This window comes from Canis aureus, chromosome 11, assembly GCF_053574225.1.
Source record: "Canis aureus isolate CA01 chromosome 11, VMU_Caureus_v.1.0, whole genome shotgun sequence".
Lineage (NCBI taxonomy): Eukaryota > Metazoa > Chordata > Mammalia > Carnivora > Canidae > Canis > Canis aureus.
The window spans coordinates 11,524,612-11,545,380 of record NC_135621.1 but is presented as its reverse complement, the minus strand read 5'-3'; the positions used below and the strand labels follow the sequence as shown (position 1 = coordinate 11,545,380).

General features: G+C 39.9%; 1 protein-coding gene and 1 pseudogene across 2 annotated transcripts in view; both read left to right on the top strand.

The window, feature by feature from the left end:
* Window positions 1–20,769, top strand: part of GRIP1 (glutamate receptor interacting protein 1) — a 664,081-nt gene that overhangs the window by 119,682 nt on the left and 523,630 nt on the right. The window lies entirely within an intron of this gene.
* Window positions 9,974–13,886, top strand: LOC144323127 (large ribosomal subunit protein uL6 pseudogene; annotated as a pseudogene).

Below are 20,769 nucleotides of genomic sequence, written 5' to 3'. Positions count from 1 at the left end.
GATTATTAATATCATGATATTAGTAATTTATATTACTATTTCTTCAACCAAGTGAAGCTTACTCATTATCTTTGTCACATTTCATAGCATTTAACTTCTATAATTAGATCTTAATTGTGTGTTTATTTCATTAACATTTGCTACACTGTAAGCCCAATGACAGCAGCTCACGATTTTGCTCACCATTTTTCTTCCTGTGCCTATCGTGGTGCCTTTATAAATTAGTCTTCATAAATGCAGGCCACGTGGCTGAATGAAAGCGAAAGATACTCAAGTATTTGCAAATTGCTCTACCAGCAAATTGCCGAGTGTTCAGCTGGACAATTTTTAGATTCAACATTTTGTAAGCAATTTCTATAGAAGCAGCTTCCTTCATCTTGCAGGATGAGCGTAGTGGCCAACTTACACATTGCACATGGTCTCTAAGATATAGAAATGAATGTCTACTCATCAACATTCAATAAAATTTGTCAGCGTGTTTTAGAACAGTATTTTTCCAAATTTTGGGGGCATGACTCAGGGTACCTCATGATTTGGTACAGATACACATCCACACACAGAACTGAAATAAAACTTCAGAAATCAATATTTTCTATTGCTACCAGCAATTAATAGAAAATCTATTAATATTTCTTCTTTTCTATTTATGCTAATCTATCTTATTTATTTATCAATATTAGAACTTAATTGATTTCACAGTTGGAAAAGATTTTTAGAGAATATTTTATTTTTAAAGCTGTGGCCTTGGGCAGCCCGGGTGGCTCAGCGGTTTAGCACTGCCGTTGGCCCAGGGTGTGGTCCTGGAGACCCGGGATCGAGTCCCACGTCGGGCTCCCTGCAGGGAGCCTGCTTCTGCCTCTGCCTCTCTCTCTCTCTCTCTCTCTCTCTCTCTGTGTTTCTCATGAACAAATAAATAAAATCTTTAAAAAATAAATAAATAAAGCTGTGGCCTCTTAATGGCTATAAATGTTAAAATCGAGTGGTGAATTGATTAATATTAGGTATGCATTTTCCCATTTTCCTTTTTAGACTTTTAAAATTTTGTTTTTAAATAATCTCTATGCCTGATGTGGGGCTTGAATTTACAGTCACTCGAGATTAAGAGTTGCATGCTCTACTGACTGAGCCAGCCAAGCACCCCTAATTCAAGAAAATTATTTTGACTAAGGAAAGAAAAATGTTTTTGAGAGTTGAGGACACTATCTCATTTTAAAATATGAGAGTTAACATACCAAAATTGTTTTCCAGCTTGCACTTTGAAATATTAATTTTGAGAAGTATTAGCTGTTTTGGAATTCCCTTTATTTTTGTATCTAAAAACATGTAATACAATATAGACATTAAATTTGGCTTTGAGTTCAGAAATCAGAAGGGTCAGGAAGGTTTTGATAAAGTTTTTTTTTTAAGATTTTATTTATTCATTAGAGAGTGAGCGAGCATAGAGAGCATGTGCCCAAGCACAAGCAGGGAGTGGGGGGTGCAAAGGGAGAGGAAGAAGCAGACTCCTCCCTGAGCAGGGAGCCCCAACACCTGCTGATACCAGGACTATGGGATCATGACCTGAGCCCCGAGGCAGATTCTTAACCGACTGAGCCACCAAGATGCCTCTTGATGAAGTTTGAGATGGGAAAGACAAACATGAAAAAAGGATAGTTTCAAGGAAATAGAATTCTTATATCTGTTATTAGTTCATGACCTTAGATTTGTAGAGCTGACTTTGAGGAGTGCTTAAAACACCTGATTGGTGGTATGCCATGGCCAATCAGAGAAGTAAGGATGGTTAGCGTGAATATCCTTCCATGTCCACTTTTTGGAATCAGATACAGTTTGTCACTAAGTTCAATTTTAAAAAGACATTCTTTTAGAAGAATTTTTAAAAGAAAACGATACATTTCCATTCATCTTTTGTTCTTTATCAGTTCGCTGTGACCATTAGCCCTTGGGCTTGCAAAGTCCCATTTTAGCCAAGATTTGCATTCACACCAGGTAGACCGCCAGTTAATTGTATATGGAGCTCTTGTTTGACTTCTCAGTCTAGTTGCTTAGAGTAAAACTGGAGGAAAATGGTTTATGAGTCCTCCCCCAATCAGAAGGATGCTTCTCCCTGTTTTTTTTTTTTTTTTGTTCGTTTTATGTTTAAGTTTCCCTTTATAGGAAAGTCTCAGGAATTTTTCTCTAGGAACCAGATACAACTAGGTTAATATGCATACTTTTTTCCCCTAAAAGCTTCTTAAGGAATCAATAATTTAAAATTATAGTATAGGGTGCCCATAATTATGTCTTAAATCATTTTCGGAGAGAGCCCAAGTCCCCATTATAAATCATTTTCAACTAAATTTAAGCACTTGCTTTTTGATTAAACTCTTTTAATCAGGTTATTTTGGTGAAAAAGGAAATAATGCCTAATTGGAGGAAAAGATCTGTTTCTTTTCTTAATTTCTTCTCCTTTCAGGTCAGTTATGTGCTTCTCGTTTATGCTTCTAGTTGTAACACATCTTTAGTAATTTATAAGAGAGATTTCCTTATACTGGCTAAAAATGGAAGGGAAAGTGGACATAAAATTCTACAATTCCAACTTTCTATGGTCGGAATTTAGGAATTTGCCCTTAATGCAAATTGAAGAAAAGATAGAATCTGTATGAATATCTTGCCTTTCTCTCCCTTTCTTTTCTTCCATTTATGGATGTAATCTCTGCAACCTAGCTCAGACAAAGCCTCCATTTGAAGCCTTCTTCATGTCCCTAAGAAATTTGTCTCTCCATACCTGCTGTTCTCATGTGCTGTACTTACTCATCTGTTTCCACATCCTGTTTTATAGTAGTTCATCTAGTGGCATATCTGTCTCTCCCCCCAGACTATGGGCTTCATTGGACAGGTACCATCACTTACTTGTCTTGGGTACCCCTTTGTGTGACACTGTCCTGAAGATAGGATCTGCCCAGTAAAGTATGATGATTGAATAAGTTTTCATGTCAAGAGTTCTTTATATACTCATGCCCCAGATCATTCAGCTAAATGAAGTAGAGAAGAACGAAGAGAACAAAGAACAGATAGATATATAGCAGACCCAGTGTTTGAGAAACTGACCCAATACTACCTAAGGACAAATCTTAAAGTCTGCTCTCCCCCACAAGGATCTGTGGCAGCAATTTAACGTATTAAAATATTGCTGATATGTAGAAACATCAATTTTATAAATCAGTTATTTATTTATTTACTTAATTATTATTATTATTATTATTTTATAAATCAGGTTTTTAATGTAAAATTTTAAACCCAGCCTTGGGAATAAACACATCCTCAGATTTTTAGCTTTAAGCTTTCTTTGCCACAGTGAGAGTGGTTTGTGTATCTTGATATGATCTGACGCTCTGAAGTAAACTCACCTTACAAAGGGGTTTTGTGGGCCATTCTTTTATAAACAATGAGGTCCTGCAACCTTAGAGATGAACTCTGAAAATAACTAAGTGACAAGGGGACAGGAACATGGGTATAGGAGTAACTCCCCTGACTACAGTGAACCGTGAAGGTGGTTCTTTAATTTCAGCTGCAAATGTTGCCTAGAGAGCTTACCACTGTATGCCTTTATGTCTTATGCTTGGTTATTGATTAGGCTGGTAAATTTAAGGAATCCTACAGAAATAGCCTATCTCAGGAGAAATCTCTTTGCTGAAAAGACGTTGAATAGTTGATGCTGAACAATGGCTAAAATTGTGGTTACTGTGCTCATTTGCAATGCTTTGTCAATGATGTCACGGAGCAGCCACCAAATCAGAGCTCAGTCCTTTCTATGCCAGAAGTCACCCATCTGTCACCTGCTCAGAAGAGTGCGGAAATCATTGCCACGTCTAAAAGCTAAACATGAAGCATCGTGAACGGCGTCAACTGTTTTCATCTCCTTTAAACTTCTCACTCTTTACATATTCTCCTCCGCCAGCATTCAGGAGTAATCAGCAACAATCATGGTGATTAAGGGGAAGCTATGGTGATGGAAAATGAGCATCATCTTTTAAACACTTCCACATTTATAATGTAAGGCCCTAGCGTATCCTTCCCACTACTGCGATGACAGGGGTCTGGGAGGGATGATTAATATGCAGACCACACCAGCCCTCGCACAGTAGATCTCACAGGAAATAGAATCCGTGGGAACAGGATGATTCATCACCATATGTGGGCTGAAAGGGGACAGGTGAAAGTATTCGCTACCCACACCTTCACAGCAAGCTCCAGCCATTATGTTGGTAAAAGCACCCTATCGCTCTTCCTGCCCTCCTCAGGTGGATGGGAGAAAACTGTTAAACCAGTGGTTCCTAAAAGGACAGAGTATTAGTCACTCCTGGAACATGGCTGAAGTGCAAATTTCTAAACCTACTGAAACCTAAGACCTTGGAGATGGGGCCCAGCAATCTGTGGTTTACCAAGCCCTCCAGTTGATTCTGATGAATGCCAAAATTTGAGAAGAACTGTATTAAAGTATAGAAGAAAAAATATACTCTTGATACCAATTTCAGAAGTCATGATACTATACTTTGACTCTTGTTTAGAATTGATGTCCATCGTTTAGAGCACGTATATGAATATATATTTGTAGTGGAAAGTGTCATTATTTAAAACCATAACTACTACCTATAAACTGCCAATCATTTTTATGGAAAGATTGTAATCTCAGGCTCTCTTCTGGTTTGGATTCTTCAAGGGTAGGCCTGCAATTAAATTTATAAGATAGGAGCGGAGAGGATTGAATTGCTCTAAATAATAAAAGGGGATTATATAGAATTTTCTTGGACATTGTGGGAAGCAGAGAAGAGAGGAGCAAGCAAAAGTGAGGCACCTAGATAGAATGGCCCCATGAAATTCTTGTGGGGAAGAGAGTACAAAAGTTTTTTTAGGAAAAGGTTAAGTTGTTGACTGGGCAGTTCTATGCAGTAACATCTCCCCCTGACCCACCATCTTTCTCTAAATGTTCTGCTAAGTACAAGAATTCTAAATAATTCCATAGCAGGAAGAAGGTTCGGATCTGGTCAGCCCGGGTGGCTCAGCGGTTTGGCGCCTGCCTTCAGCCCAGGGAGTGATCCTGGAGACCCGGGATCGAGTCCCACCTCGGGCTCCCTGCATGGAGCGTGCTTCTCCCTCTGCCTGTGTCTCTGTGTGTGTGTGTCTCTCTCTCTCTCATGAATAAATAAATAAAAGTAAAAAAAAAAAAAAAAAAAGAAGGCTTGGACCCTAGGGACTTCCATTTCTGAGTCTCTGGAGTAGTTGGGGAAAAGAAATGGCACAGGATCTCAAGCAGTGGATGAGAATTCAGCTGAAGTAGAAAATCAATCACATAAGTCTCCAAAACTTGCTGACATATGGAGGAGAATAGAGGATTATTTCTTAGAATGCTCAGAAACAATCGGTTAATTAACTCATTAATCTGATGTTTGAGCCAAACATTTTGGGATTTTAAAAGGTATCATGGTTGAAGATGACATTTGGGCTCCATTTCTAACGTCTCAATGGCAGCCTTCTGAGTGACATCTGGGGCCCTGAAGTCCAGGAGAAACCAGTTACCTTAACCCTTCTGACCCTCTGAGTCACTCTCTGGTCATCTATCCCTCCTCCTCCCATCAGCTCATCAGTTCATGGGACTTTCTTGCCCATCTTGGAGTTCTGTAACTGACGCTGCCTTGCAGAAGTGCCCCCCCTCCTTCCTCTTCAATGCCTAGAGTAGATGCAGTGGCCTCTGTGCAGCAGAGTGCCCCACTGAAAATGTACAGTGTTCTCACTAAAATGAATCAGTACTTTATTGATGCCAATTTCCAGCTATATATCACATTTACTTAAAAGGACATAGCCTTTTACAGGGGAAAGATAGATTTTTTATAGTAGCCTCAGGGTCAGGCTCTCTGTCATGCTAAAACTGTATAAAGAAGAAAACCAAGTCTTTCACAATTCATAGAAGCATAGCATTTGAGGGCTTTTGAGATTATAGAGTCTAACCTCTTTAACAGATCAAAAGCCTGAGGGGTAAATGAGTTGCCTGAGCTAGGGAAGGGAGTGCTCTTCCCCAGCACCACAGCTTCTCTACATCCTTTCTGTCTGCTGTGGAGAAAAGCATCTGATCACCTCTGGCACTGAAGCTCCAAGTAGGAGAATCCATGGTAACATCACAGTAACCCTTGAAAGCCTGGAGATTGGGATTATTAATCATCTCAGGGTATTAGAGAAAGATTGAAGATGATAGATTTCAACACTACTAGTTTTTTCTTTCAGATTACCTGGGTCAAAGTGAACCCTAATAAATACTTAACCTATGAGGGTGTTAGAGAGGACCCAGCTGCCTGCCTTAAATGATTACAAAGGAAACTTTAAGAATATATATTGATTTAGGTTCTCCCACAGTTTCAGTAGGTTTTTAGTTCTGTGTCATTTTTAGGGATCAGTGAAGATCCTTTTTAATGAAAAAAACAAAACACACGAAGCAGAACACCTTGTAAATGGATTATGACCCCCAAATTAAAAAAGATGATTATGATATCTATCAAATGAAAATTCACCGACAGAATGATCTATAAATGTACTTACCGCAATGCTGCTTCCCTTTTAAAACGTCAGGGACCTGCATGCTGCTTTCCTTTTGCATCTGTCATGAACTAAGGCAATTTCACAGAAAAGGGATATAGATAACATTAAACCCCAAATGTTTGTGATGCTATCTTTGTAATAAAGATGTCTCCAATGCCTATATAACACTTCATAGAGGAAATTAATTTATGAATATCAGTTATGTTTTTACATATACTGTGGTTCCTCGTGTCACTCAAAGATCCTCTCATCAGACAGTTGTTTCTTGACCATGTTCCCTCTTTCCTTCCCAACCTAGTGCTTGTTCCTGGAATCCCCAGAACCTCTCCACCCATCTTGGGGCCTTTGGGTATGCTGTGCCTTCTCTACTCTGTCCTTCCCTTCTCCAACTCAACCCTTAATTGGCCTTCAGATGGGGCATTAACCAGGGAAATCCAGGATTAGTTCATTTTAGATGTGGCAACAAGGAAGATGGAAAATTTCTGGGTAAGATTATAGGACAAAATTATCAACAGAGGAATCTTTGAAGTTTCACATTTGTGCCCCTCTTTACCAACCCACACGCTCACGAAGCACCATCTGTAAAAGAAGTCTTCGGTGTCACAGCACACCCTGCTTATTCTGATCTGCCTTTCTTACCAGGGATTGCATCAAATGAAGGATGTCAGGCATGGTTAGTGACAGATACTCTGCAATAATATATCCCCTCTTCCCCAGACTATTTAAAACATACCTCACTGTTCAGGTCAAGTGTCAAGTCAAAGTTGAAATGCCCTTCTGCTGACCTTGGTCATTTTGTGTACAGGGGAGAAGACTTGAGTCAAAAAAAAAAAAAAAAAAGCAGGAAGAGCTAAAGTAGTAGTGTTATGCCTGGTAGTTATCTACAAACTAATATAAATTTGTGACTGAAGAAAACCTCACATTACTTAGCATTAGCAAAGACTTTGGAGTGGCCAGGAAATAATAGAGAAGCTGAAAGGAAAAATAAAAAGAGAAGCCTGGGAAAAGGAGGAAACTACTTACTTTGAAATTCTTGCCTGAAGCTCTGGTGGCAGTACTACTGGCTTGGAGACCTGGGTAAATTCCCCAAGATATCTGGGACTTGGTTTTTTCATCAAAAGATAATGATTGAAAACAAAACAAAACAAAACACACACAAAAGGTAATGATTGCAATAACACCTACCTATGGTCCTTGTGAGGACTAAGTGAAAAATCCATGAAAGCATGTAGAACTGTGCTTGACACACAGTAAAGGCTCAGTGAAAGTTATTCAATAATAATATTATACCCCTTTTCAGTGTAGAAAGTCTGTCTTACTGATTCTTCTGTTGGTGGGATTTGCCATAGAGCCTAGTATAGGGCATGGTGTGTAGTTGGTGCTCATTAAATACTTGTATAAGTGGTTGGATGAATTCTGTCTTTGAATGTAAAGGGTGAAGAGATTTGATAATTCTGTTGATCGTTACAGATCTAGATTCTCTAGATAACTTCTCTTACTGAAGAGTGCCAGATTATTTCGGGAAGATCATTAATTGAGGAAGGTCATGGTTGTAAAGGGTGAAGAGATTTGATAATTCTGTTGATTGTTACAGATCTAGATTCTCTAGATAAATTCTCTTACTGAAGAGTGCCAGATTATTTCAGGAAGATCATTAATTGAAGAAGGTCATGGTTTTGCGACTGGTTTTCACTTAATTTTACGTCCTTTTATTGATCAGCCTATTTTTGGTTTTCACTTAATTTTACGTCCTTTTATTGATCAGCCTATTTTTGATTCTGTTTTAAACACCTCGGGGTGGTATAAAATGAAAATCAAAAGGTGGGAAGAGATGGGAAGATAGAAATGAGCAAGGGTTCTCAGATATGGTACCTCGATGATGCCCATAGCAACACCTCATGATAAAACCATATGAGTAGAAGGGATGTTTAGCCTGGAAATCCAAAGAGCACTGGGGGGACCAGCTGTTTTACGGAGTAAGAATTAGTCATGTGCTGTGTGGCTCAGGACCCAGGGATAAAAATAACTGGGGAGAAGATTTAGATTCATTGTAAAGAAGACATTTCAGAAATGACAATGGTGACCTTATAAAATGAGTGAGTCATTGGAACTGTTAACCAGAGACCAAATAACCACGTGTCAAGAATGTTATTGATGGGATTCCTGTGTCACCTGAGAGACTGAGACCAAATAACCTCCGTGGGGGGTTCAAATGCTAAGATTTTAAAGGTGGGGGCCGATGAATCAGCTGGTGTGCTTTCTAGTCCACTTAGGAAGTGTGACTTTGGGCAAGTCGCCCTCTCAGGGTCTCCTCATTCACAAAGTTGGCTCTACCTATCCTGAGTGGATTATTTTAAAAAATCCTATGAATTCATGTACCATCTTGTCTTAGCATGTTGTTAAGGTGCGATTGCTTTTACTGCACATTAATTAAGTGGCCTCTTCACTGAAGACTGGACTCAGCATTGTGCTTTAAGCCAATACATTATTGTTTTCCTTAGAAACTTTTTTTTGGGGCGGCCCGGGTGGCCTAGGGCAGGATCCTGGGGTCCCGGGATTAAGTCCCACATCAGCCTCCCTGCATGGAGCCAGTTTCTCCCTCTGCCTGTCACTCTCTCTCTCTCTCTCCTCTTTGTGTCTCTCATGAATAAATAAATAAAATCTTAAAAAAAAAGAAACATTTTTTTGGGGGGTGGGGATTGTATTTATTCAAATGAAAAAGGAGACTCTGATATCATATATGGAAAGTTTTACTAAATAAAAGTAAATTTATATTTCTTTCTACGGAATATTTAAGGCAAGCAATTTTTCTGATAAAAACACACCCTTTTTAGGGTTATTTTAAGACATTATTCCTTCTGTTGAATTTTAGATGGTTGGAATTTACAGGGTGATGTTTATGAGCCTTTATTCATGTTGATAAGGAGAAGATTCTCATCACAACTCTCTATAATTTGCTTTTTAGCTTTGTAGAAACTGAATCAATAGTCTGTGATGGCCAGGATGATTTGCCTGCTTCTCAAGGACTATTCAATTAGCTTGGATTAATTTTGCTAGAAGCAGTTAATTTTTAACAGAAATTAATGACATTTTTATTCTGGAAACATGTTCTTCCATTTTAATACACAGGACGTGGTTGACTGCCTTCACAGGTTGCACTGACATCTTTAGGACAATAGTGCCCACTATGCCAATTGATGTAATTTTGTCCTTTTGGGGATACTTGGCCACAACCAGGAGGGAAAGTGAAGAAATGGAGAACAAACACTGATTGTGCACCTACTGTGTGCCAGAATGTTTATATTATTTTCACAGAATTGACGAGTGTGTAGCACACTGCCTCCATGAAATTGAAGTTCTAGGATGTTGATTAACATTCCAAAGATTCTAAATTCAATAAGCCATGGAGGTGAGATTTGGATCTAGATTTCTCTGATTCATTCTTTCTTTCTTTCTTTCTTTCTTTCTTTCTTTCTTTCTTTCTTTCTTTCTTTCTTTCTTCCTTTTTTTTTTTAAGATTTTATTCATTTATTCATGAGAGACACAGAGAGAGAAAGAGAGGCAGAGACACAGGCAGAGGGAGAAGCAGGCTTCTTGCAAGGAGTCCGACATGGGACTCGATCCTGGGACTCCAGGATCACGCCCTGGGCAGATTGCAGGTGCTAAACCGCTGAGCCACCCAGGGATCCCAAGTTTTCTCTGATTCTACTGCCCAGTGCCTCTGTTTCTGCCACAAGTCTGTCCTAACCAGGATGAGCTCCAGAGATGATCAGTTCTTGCCCCAAATATGAATGTGCAACACCCCTCCCCAATACACACACATACCACACACACACACACACACACACACACACACACACACACTCTGGTTGTTACCCACAGTTATCTTCACCTTTACTGTGGTGCCTTTGAAAAAAATGAGAGCCAAAAATGGTATACACATGCTGATTTTTTTCTAAAAAAGGGAGATTTTTAAGGAGATTTTGCTGTTTCTTATACCTTTGGAAACTGACTATACCAAACAAACTGTATTATAATCTTTGAGGGAAAACAGGAAAATGAAAGAAATATTACTCTCCTCTGTAAGCATCTGACATCCTAAGACAGTGGAAGCAGGTAGCCGTTACATGCACATTTTGTTCTATATAAAGACATCTGAAAATAATATTGCAGAATATATTTTATATATTTTTTATATATATAAAGTTTATTTTAAAGTGTTTTTTTAAGATTTTATTTCACAGAGAGAGAGAGAGAGCACAAGCAGGGGGAGGGGCAAAAGGAGAGGGATAAGAGACTCTCCACTGAACAGCGAGCCAGACATGGGGCTCGATCCCAGGACCCCAAGATCATGACCTGAGTTGAAGGCAGACACCCAACCGAGCTCCCCAGTGCCCTGGTATTTTTAAAATTTCTGCATAAAGTATAGTTACATTTTAAGTGAGAGAGTGTGAAGTACATTTGTAAACTTGTAAACTATCAGTTATTTTCCCTTTAGATCTGCAAAAGTCTTATTTTTTTCCCCAGACAAAAGCTTTAATGTTTTTAGGTAAAAGAAGACATGACCCTTTTGTCGCTAGAGTTAAAATTGTGCTGATGGGCTATTTCTACATTGTGTGCCCTAGTTGAAATGGCACACAGGACTTAAACTGTGTACATCTCATTCTTGGCTCTGACCTCAAGGCCTAGTTTATACTCAATTACTGTATTTGCCAGGAAATGTATTGGAATTTATCGATTTTCATATTCCTGTCTCTCCTACTGGCCTGAGAACAATTTGAAGCCAGGGGCTTATTCATTTTTTAGATCCCTAGAGCCCAGGATGTATTAAGTCCTTAATAAGTGTTTGTTGATTGTTGACTGCATTATTATTGGATGACTTATTCATCCAACCCATCTCCCAAAGGAAAGTTGGTCTTGACTAAAGGAAGTGCTCTTGGCTTTGGAACTAGCACGGAGTAGTTGAACTTCAGAGTCTCTACCTCTCCTGTGATTTACACATGCCAGTCTGCCGCTAATACATAAATTGTACTTTTTTTTTTCTTCTTTTTTTTTTTTAAATGGAGCTATAATTGACATATAATACTGTGCAAGTTTAAGGTGAACCACATGTTGATTTGATACATTTATATATTGCAATATGATTATGGCCATAGTGTCAGCTAACACCTTTAGCATGTCCTTTCTTTCAAATAATCATTTTATATTCTCCCTGAGATGGGGTGCCTGGGTGGCTCAGTCAGTTGAGTGGCCAACTCTTGGTTTTGGCTCAGGTCATGATCTCGGGGTCCTGGGATCTAGCCCTGTATTGGGCTCTGAACTCAGCTCTTGAGTTTGCTTGTGGTTTCTCTCTCTTCCCTCCCCCAGTTTGGTCTCTCTCTCTCCCTCTCTCTCTAAAATCAACCAATCAATCAATCAATCTTTATTTCCTCCCTGAGATTAAAACTTTGCCTTCCTTTGAAGACACCACTTCTTTAGAAAACTTCTCCAATGAGGGTCGTGCCTTCTTTCATTTCTCCATATCCAGAGAGGCTGATATCAAACCTACAGAATTCTTCATACACCCATGGACACTTCTAGACTGATGCTACTAATAGAAATATACTAGCCTTCATATGTAATTTTAAATGTTCTATTAGCCGCATTAAAAAAAGAGTGAAAAGAAATAGGCGAAGTTAATTTTAATTATACATTTTATTTAGTCTAATATATCCAAAAATTATTTTAACATGTAGCTAATATAAACACTTCTTCCCCTTCAGAGAGAGAGAGAGGGCATGAGTTGTTGGGGGAGGGCAGGGGGAGAGGGAGAGAGAGAATCCCAAGCAGGCTCCAGGCCTGGCCCAGAGCCTGATATGAGACTTGATCCCAGGACACCGAGATTACAACTTGAGCTGGAATCAAGAGTTTGATGCTTAATGGACTGAGCCACCCAGGCACCCCCAACATAAACATTTCTAATGATATGTGTTACTTTTCTTATTCACAATAAGTCTTTCAAGTGTGGCATTCATTCAACACTTTTACAACACACACGCCTCAGTTCAGACTAGCCACATTTCAAGTGTTTACTAGCCTCTCGTGTCTAGTGGCTACATTTTGGGCAGTTTAAACTCTTGTTCCCATGAAATTTCTCAATATTTCAGAGCCTCTCTCTTATACCACCCATTTTCCATAAACTTATCTGGGACCAAGAAGATAATTTCTCACTTTTCAGAGTTACTGAGGCATCAGTTGTTTTACAGTATCCCCATTCCTTTCCGTGTTGTCATCTTTGTAGATTCTAGTATCTGTGATCTTTCTCTCTCTCTCTTTCTCTCTGTGTCTTATGTCATTTCCACTTGACCTGTCATCATCGTCTCCATTCTTTGATCCTTATCATCCCTCAGATCTCTTAACCTCCAAAGCTCCTCTCTCTGACCACAGTTCCTAGCGTTCTGTTACTACCTATACCATACCTTTGCTCCTAGTCATTCTCAACTGTGGGGGAGTAACTTTTACATTTATTTCAGATATGAGCAAGTGGATTACTTAATTAAGCTGCTGTGCCTACCTGACCTCAAAAAAGCTAATCCTTGATTCATTTGTGAAATATTTATTAATATTCATTTGTGAGCTATTGGTTATGCACTTTTCTAGATGTTGAATGTAAAGCTGTGGACAAACAGCAAAGGTCCTTGCCCTCATGGAGCTTCCATTCTCCTGAAAAAATAGATGAGAAAGAAGCCTTTGTCTTCTCTCTGCCACATCTACTGCAAAAATAAAGACCATCCTCAGCAATCAGACTATCAACATTCCCGAAAATGTCGACATCACGCTGAAGGGACAGACCATTACTGTGAAGGGCCCTAGAGGAACCCTGTGAAGAGACTTCAATCACATCAATGTAGAACTCAGTCTCCTTGCAAAGAAAAAGAAGAACCTCCGAGGTGACAAATGGTGGGAAACAGAAGAGAGCTGGCTACTCTTTGCGCTCTCTGTAGTCCTGTATAGACCATGGTCAAGGGCATTACACTGGGCATCTGTTACACAATGAATGTCTGTGTGTGCCTCATCCACGGTGTTACTCAGGAGATTGGTTCTCTTGTTGAAATCTGAAATTTCTTGGGTGAAAAATACATTTGCAGGGTGTGGATGAGGCCAGATGTTGCTTGTTCAGTATCTCAAGCCAAGAGTTTAAGTTAATTCTTGAATGAAATGTATTGAACTCAGCTATGTTGATTCAGCAAGTCACAACAGTTAAAAACAAGGATATCAGAAAATTTGGGGATGGTGTCTATGTTTCTGAAAAAGGAACAGTTCAGGCTAATGAGTAAGGTCTAAGTTGTCTAGTTACAGTTGATACAGAAATAGCAATATGCTAGATGATTTTTCAGATTTATTTGTATTTATTTATTTATTTATTTATTTATTTATTTATTTATTTATTTATGAGAGAGAGAGTGAGAAAGAGAGAGAGAGGCAGAGGGAGAAGCAGGCTCCATGCAGGGAGTCCGATGTGGGACTTGATCCTCGGACCCCAGGATCACAGCCTGAGCCCAAGACAGATGCTCAGCCGCTGAGCCACCCAGGGATCCCTATTTGTGATATTTTAAAGATACAACAAATGATATAGTGATTTGAAGGGAAAAAAGCCATTGTCATATATAGTATATTAGTTCATGATGAATGTCATGGAGTAAGATAAAGCAGAGAAGGGAGTGACCAAGTGTCACGGATGGGTTTTAGATTATAGGTCACCTGGCCAGTGAGGATTAAGAGAACCACGACATTTGGGCGGGGAAGCCTTGGAGAAAGTTAGCGGTAAGGCATGCAGATCTCTGAGAGTAGGGTGTTCCAGGTAGAGGGAACAGCAAGGGCAAAGACCTTAAACCCACTTGTAAACCATTGCTCATAAAAGAAGTCTACAGATGAAAATGATTCAGAGGAAAAAGTGCTCATTGGCTTCTCCAGACTGAGGCCTCCTGGGAGCAGTGTGAAGCTGAGAAATGGAGAAGCCCCTGAGTCCAGCTCCTCTCCCTGATGGGAACATTGATACTCAGAGCAGTTATGTGGCTTGTTCAAGATCACAGGGCTATACAATGCCAGGTTTGACTCTGGACCCAGGTCCTCTGACACGAGGCCTGGCACTTTGTATTCATGTGGAATAAAGATGGTGATCATGTGGCTGCCATAGCAGGAGAGCGTGATACTGTAGTGCAGTTGCGATGCTAACCATCCTGAGGAGATTCCACGGGTTAAGGACAAAAGTCCTCAAGGCTCCCTCACTTCAGATGCCAGCTGCAAACTTGGGGGGCCTCAGGCCACTGGCACTTCTGACTAACTGGCTATAAATTCAGGATATCTTCAACCGCCTCAGGTTTGATAATTCACTAGAACAACTCACAGAAAACAGGAAAGCATGACACCTATAGTTACATTTTTATTATAAAGGAGACAAATCAGAACTGGCCAAATGAAAAGACATATAGGGCAAGGTCTGGAAGGATCTTGGACACAGAATTTTCACGTGCTCTCGCTTTGGAATCAGGACACATTGCCTTCCAGACACATCAATGTGATCACCTACCAGGAAGCTCATCAGAGCCTTGGCTCGAGGTCCCAACCCTCTCGTCCCACCGTTGGCCTTTCTACACTGGCTGCCCGCCTCCTGTAGCTGTCCCAGGGCCCCCTGGAGCCGCTTCATTAACATAAACCCTGGTGTGGTCAGAGGACCTACTGTGAATAACAAGGACATTCCTGCCTCTCCATTCCAAATTTAGAAACTCAGTCCCAGGAACCTGGGACAGAGACCAGACACATTCTTTATTATACAACAGACAGCAATTCAAAAATAATTTGACATATGAATCTTCCTACAATACAGCCGACCCAGAGATAAGAAGGAAGCAGCTGAGGCCAGAAACCTCCTGACTCGGAGGGGCATAGCCACAATCAGAGCTGAAGTTCATCTTTGAGTTAGAGGGGCATAAAGTCCTGGTAAATGAGCACGCGTGAGCTCATCTCTTTCCTCTGGGTCTCTTCTGGAGGACAGGGCATTGGAGATGGATTTAAATTGCTCAGGATAAAGTTGATGTCACCCACTCCTGCTTGAGGGCTCTGACAATTCCCTTTTCATTACCTCATAGGAGAAGGAAGATCTTTGCTAATGAAGTTCTTTCTGGTGTCTCCTGGGCAGAGGGTAAATCTCATAACAAATATTTGTTCAGTTGCTTACTGTGTTTCCTCTATCAACTTCCATGATCCCTGTAGGATTTTTCAAGTTTAAACAAGCATTCGCTTGTGTTTCATATCTAGTTAGAACAAAAAGCTACGTACATAGGCAGCTTGTGTTGCAAAAGAAGAAAAACATTATAAACTTCACTCACTGAAAGCTACGAAAATGTCCTTCCCTTTCTTCTATGCTGCCCATAAAACTCTATTACAAATTATAAAAAGAAGACAAACATTAGATCGAGTGGAGAAATACTCTTTGGTGGAGGGGATACTTGGTAACTTGTCATTTGCTATTTTTACTCTAAAAGTCTGTCGAAGTATGTTTTTTAAATATGTTCAAGCATGTATTCAGGGAACATGCCTTTTGGTGTCTGCCGTGTGCAAGGCAGTGTGTGAGACACTGGTCCCCAGACATGACCAGGACTCTGTTGCCCCTTTCAGGTCTCCTGTGAGATGATTACAGTGCACTGTAGGTTGAATTACTGGGGTTTTTTTTCTTCTGTATTGTGCGAGCACAGAAGAAGAGAACTGAAGGGCCCCCAGGGAGGAGAGATACAAAGGTCAGAGAAAGTTTCTTGGTGGAGGTACTGCCTGAACTAAGTATGAAAGGATGAATAAGTGCTTTGCCTGGTGGAGTGTGGCCGATGCGAGGTCGTGTGTTAAGCATGAGCCAAGACCTGGAGGTGAGATGGAGCTGCAATGGGGAAACAAAAGCAATTCTGTGAAATAGAAGGTACCTTGTTGAGAAGTGACCTGGAAAGATGAGAAGTGATCACCTTGTATGCCACAGTAAGTAGATCTTGGAGATCTTTTAGAAGATGAGCTCAAGGACAAGAAAGCACCATTCAGAGCAGGGTGCTCTTACGGGAGAAGGCAAACCCAACAGGGGCCATGTTAGTTCACTTTGGGACAAGGAGTGGCACTGCTGGGGGAATGGTGGTGGGGTTAGGAATGGAAAAAGAAGACATCTGTGAAAGGTAACAAGGTCTGCAAGGGAGCAAACTGCTGTAAGGAGAAAAAAAGCTCAAGGAATATTATATGAATCTGGTAAGATTTAGGTCTGGGCTGTAGTTTAATACTGTGCAGAATAGAAGTTGCTTAGTGACATGTTTGGATCCCTGATACTGTTCAAATAGTTCTAAGATTTCGGAAGGGGGGCAGATTTCACTTTGATGAATAAACATTGCCACACTATATTTGTAGGTGGAACATTGGTATATCCATTCGTTGAAACATGAGATCCAAGCGGTCAGAGATGTCACTTTCTTCATTTCGTTTCAATATGGTGTCTTCAGAGCCTATAACGGTGGCTTGTACCTAGTAGGGCCTCAGTTCATTTCTGTTGAATGAACCAAACATGTGGAAACTAAGATGAGTACCCTGGTGAAAGTGCATAGGGGAAGAAGTAAATAATAGATACGATGTGTTTAATATGATAAGTGAATTTTAAAACCAACAAAATGCTAAGCTGAGCTAAGCTATCCTAAGACTAGAGTTATGTTTGGGGAAAATGTCAGCAGTCATTTCCATATAACATAAGACAGAATTTATTTTTAGTTTAATTACATACGGTGATCTCATCTTTTATTGTAGATTTCTCTGGAGAATTAACATGTTGATGATCCTGAACCCTTGTGCAGCTCCTCTGGGAAGAGCTACTATCTTGGTCATGCCTTTAAATTGGAGAAGTGGTACCTTGTATTGACTACTTAAAAAAAAAGGTTAGGTCAGATCATCAAAAGTAAATTTGTTCTGGAAACTTACGCTCAGCCAACATGGATACTTCTGGATACTTCTCAAAATCCAGAAGAAAGATTAGACTAAAGGCTAAAGGATGCCACACGGAGGAAAGATTATTAATAAAAATGAAAGTTGTAGCCTATAGGAATAATATCATCCCTTGCTAGGCTCACTGCCCCTAAACCACATGGATAATCTATGAGTCTTTCTCTCCCTCTGATTTTAGCCTTTTGAGCTAATGTCTTAGATATTGTTTCTTTAGTATATATAATCTCTATTCTTCTGCCCACTTGATTAAGAGATTCAATTCAATGTTCACCTAACGATTCTATTTGCTTAAGTCTCGAAGCCTGGTATATAGGGGTCCTCAATAAATATTTATTTGAGCGAATCCCTCCCCCTACTTTTTTTTTTTTGAGGGAGAAAAAGAGGGAGAAAGAGATGAGTTGGTGGTGGGGAGAGGGAGACAGAGAATCTTAAGTGGGCTCCATGCCCAGAGCAGAGCCTAACATGTGGCTCGATCTCACCACCCTGAGATCGTGACCTGAGTCAAAATCAAGAGTTGATGCCTAATAGCCTGAACCACACAGGTGCCCCTGAATGAATCTCTCTAAAAGTTAAAATATTTAAGCAGTTGCTGGATCTTTCTGATGATTCATTTCTGGGGCGAGAATTAATTCTTAGAGTGGTAGAGTTTCCAATTTGGTACCTTTCTCAAATGACTAATGAAGTAAAAACAATTAAGTACCAGTAGGTGGTTAGACTAATGGGGTGAATGTCTGCTAGTTTGTGCTTGTGTTGCTCCTGGATGGATGGAATCCTCATGAGGCTCCCTTTGGGGTTGCAGATTTTAATGGAGGCACGCAATACTCCTAGTTCTTGGGTTCCACTGCCTTTACCAAATTTGCTTGTGGCTAAGAGCCTTTGTGTTTTCATGTACTCTTGCTGGGTTGTGGTTGAAAAGAATAGCTTTTTGATGTTTTCAGAAGGTAAGATATGAAAGGAAGTATTAAAGGATTTGTCTTCACCTATAAAAATACATATATTTTGTTCTCCAGTAATCTTGCTATTCAGTGGGTGTGGTAATGTCTAGCTAGCAAACTATATACAAATTCACTGTTTTATTTAGTTGTAGGAAGCCTTTAGAATTTGGCATATAACCTATTGTTGATATTGGGGCTGTATAACAATTTAACAAAATATTAAAAATAGTAGTCCAACAATTCCATGGTGATTTAGCAGAATTAAGGAAGAAATTTTGGGGTGCAGTGTTAGAAAGCTCATGGAGCCCTTCTTCACTGATATTTTATCCAATATTCTCAGATTTCTAATTTTTGAGATGGAATTCTCCCCCTCATTCTTCTGGTGTCCTTTTATTTTAAAAAGGATGTGCTTAAAAAAAAAAAAAAGATGTGCTTACTGGTTACACTCACTATTTTCTAAGCCCATGATAGTCTTCCAAAAAAAGAAAATTAGGACAATTACTTTTACATACAGATTTAAATAGTGCTTGCAGATTTTAACATCTCTCCTAAAATATTAAAATCGATGACTACTCTCTATTTCTCCCCTGTATTTCACTGTCAGGCTTCTTCCACAATAAGCCCTGGTTTCCCTTTCTTCATCATTCTACTCATTGCTTAATCACCTGCCAGAGTGATGCTTTTTGTTATCCTTCTGAAAATCTCAAGGACATCAGGAGCCTCCTAATCATGCAGTATTCATTCTTTTTTCTAGATGAAATCATTGATTTTGATGGTTACCCCATTGCAGTATTTCAGCGCTCCCTCTGCCTCAAGTCATCTCTGTGGAATGACATAGTTACTGCTTAGCCCTCTGACTGCTGCTTCTTTCTCCCTCTTTCTCTGGTCCTTCAATTTAGCAGTGTTTAAGGTTTCCTGACCCCTTGCTTTTTCCTTTTGTTCGATTTCCTGTTAAGACACTTTAATTCTGGTCCATCCACTTTCAGTGTCCATTTGAAGGCAGTGAATTCAGGAAACAACAAGGCAGAACTTAATGGAGAGGGACCTGGAGGGGGGTGCATTGCATTTTAGGAAATTTTTACCCTGTGCATGCTGGTTGTTGTGATTTTTCCTAGTCTTCTGAGCTCCAGAACTAGGAGAAGATTCCAATACCTAGGTCCACTAGAGCTACTCTGAATTAGCCTAGAGCCTTAGAGCCAGGTTAGATCTTGTACATCAATCCTCCCTTTGCTTTACATCTGAGATGAGACTTGCTCCCTGGCAGACAGCCCCGAGGAGGGCCAAGAGCTCTCTGAATTATCTCTTTGGTCAATATAGTATCTGGATAGAACTGCCCTCCTTCTAGGTTGAAAACACAGGGACCCCTAAATTTATAGCCCACAATATAATGGTGCAGGTTAAAGGAAAGAAGTCTCAAGCTGAAGAATCAGAGGAAGAGAGGACATTCGAATATGATTTGTTACAGGAAATAGCATACTATTTTGAATAACAGACATCCTACCTTGGGTACAAAGAGGCAGAGAATCTCAGTGAAAGAGCATAAAGCTCAGAGGAAATAATGCTTTGAGGTGGAAAACAGAACCTGGATGAGCAAAAAATGACAAGGGAAAAAACACAAGTGATATGACAGGATTCAGATTTGCATTGGAGTATGTAAGGAACAGAATTGACATAAGGGAAAATAGAGCCAATTAGGAGTAGGATAACCGAACAATGATCTTCTAGAATATAGTGAAAAAGGGCACCGAGATGAGAAGGTCAAATGAGCAGCTGGCTGAAGGCAAGGACTGAGTTTAGAGGTTCACCCTGTGTTGGGATCTGGGAATACTAATGTTTGAATAAGACAGGGTCCCTGTCCTCAGTGTCCTCATAAGCAAGTCAGGTAAATAGAACAAGGGGAGGCTTCCTGAAAGTTGTCAGATTTGAGTTATTCTTAGGATGGGTAATACTTGAGCAGGCAAAGGTGAAGAAGCAAAGGCATTACAAGTATGTGGCGGTTTGGGTAGAGGTAGAGAGGTGGGAGAGTGCACGGTATTCATTTACTATCAAACAGCATCTTTCAAGCATCTTCCATGTGTGAATCCCCCAACTGTAGTAGGAGCAATGAGCAAGACAGAAAGGATCTGTTCTTCTGTGGGATTTATATTCAAGAGGGAGGAAAGCAAATGATGTACAAGGGGAGAAATATGTGAGTAAGATAATTTCATATTGTGATATAGCCTATGAATCCGATTGGCAAGGTAGAGCTTAACCGGGGGCA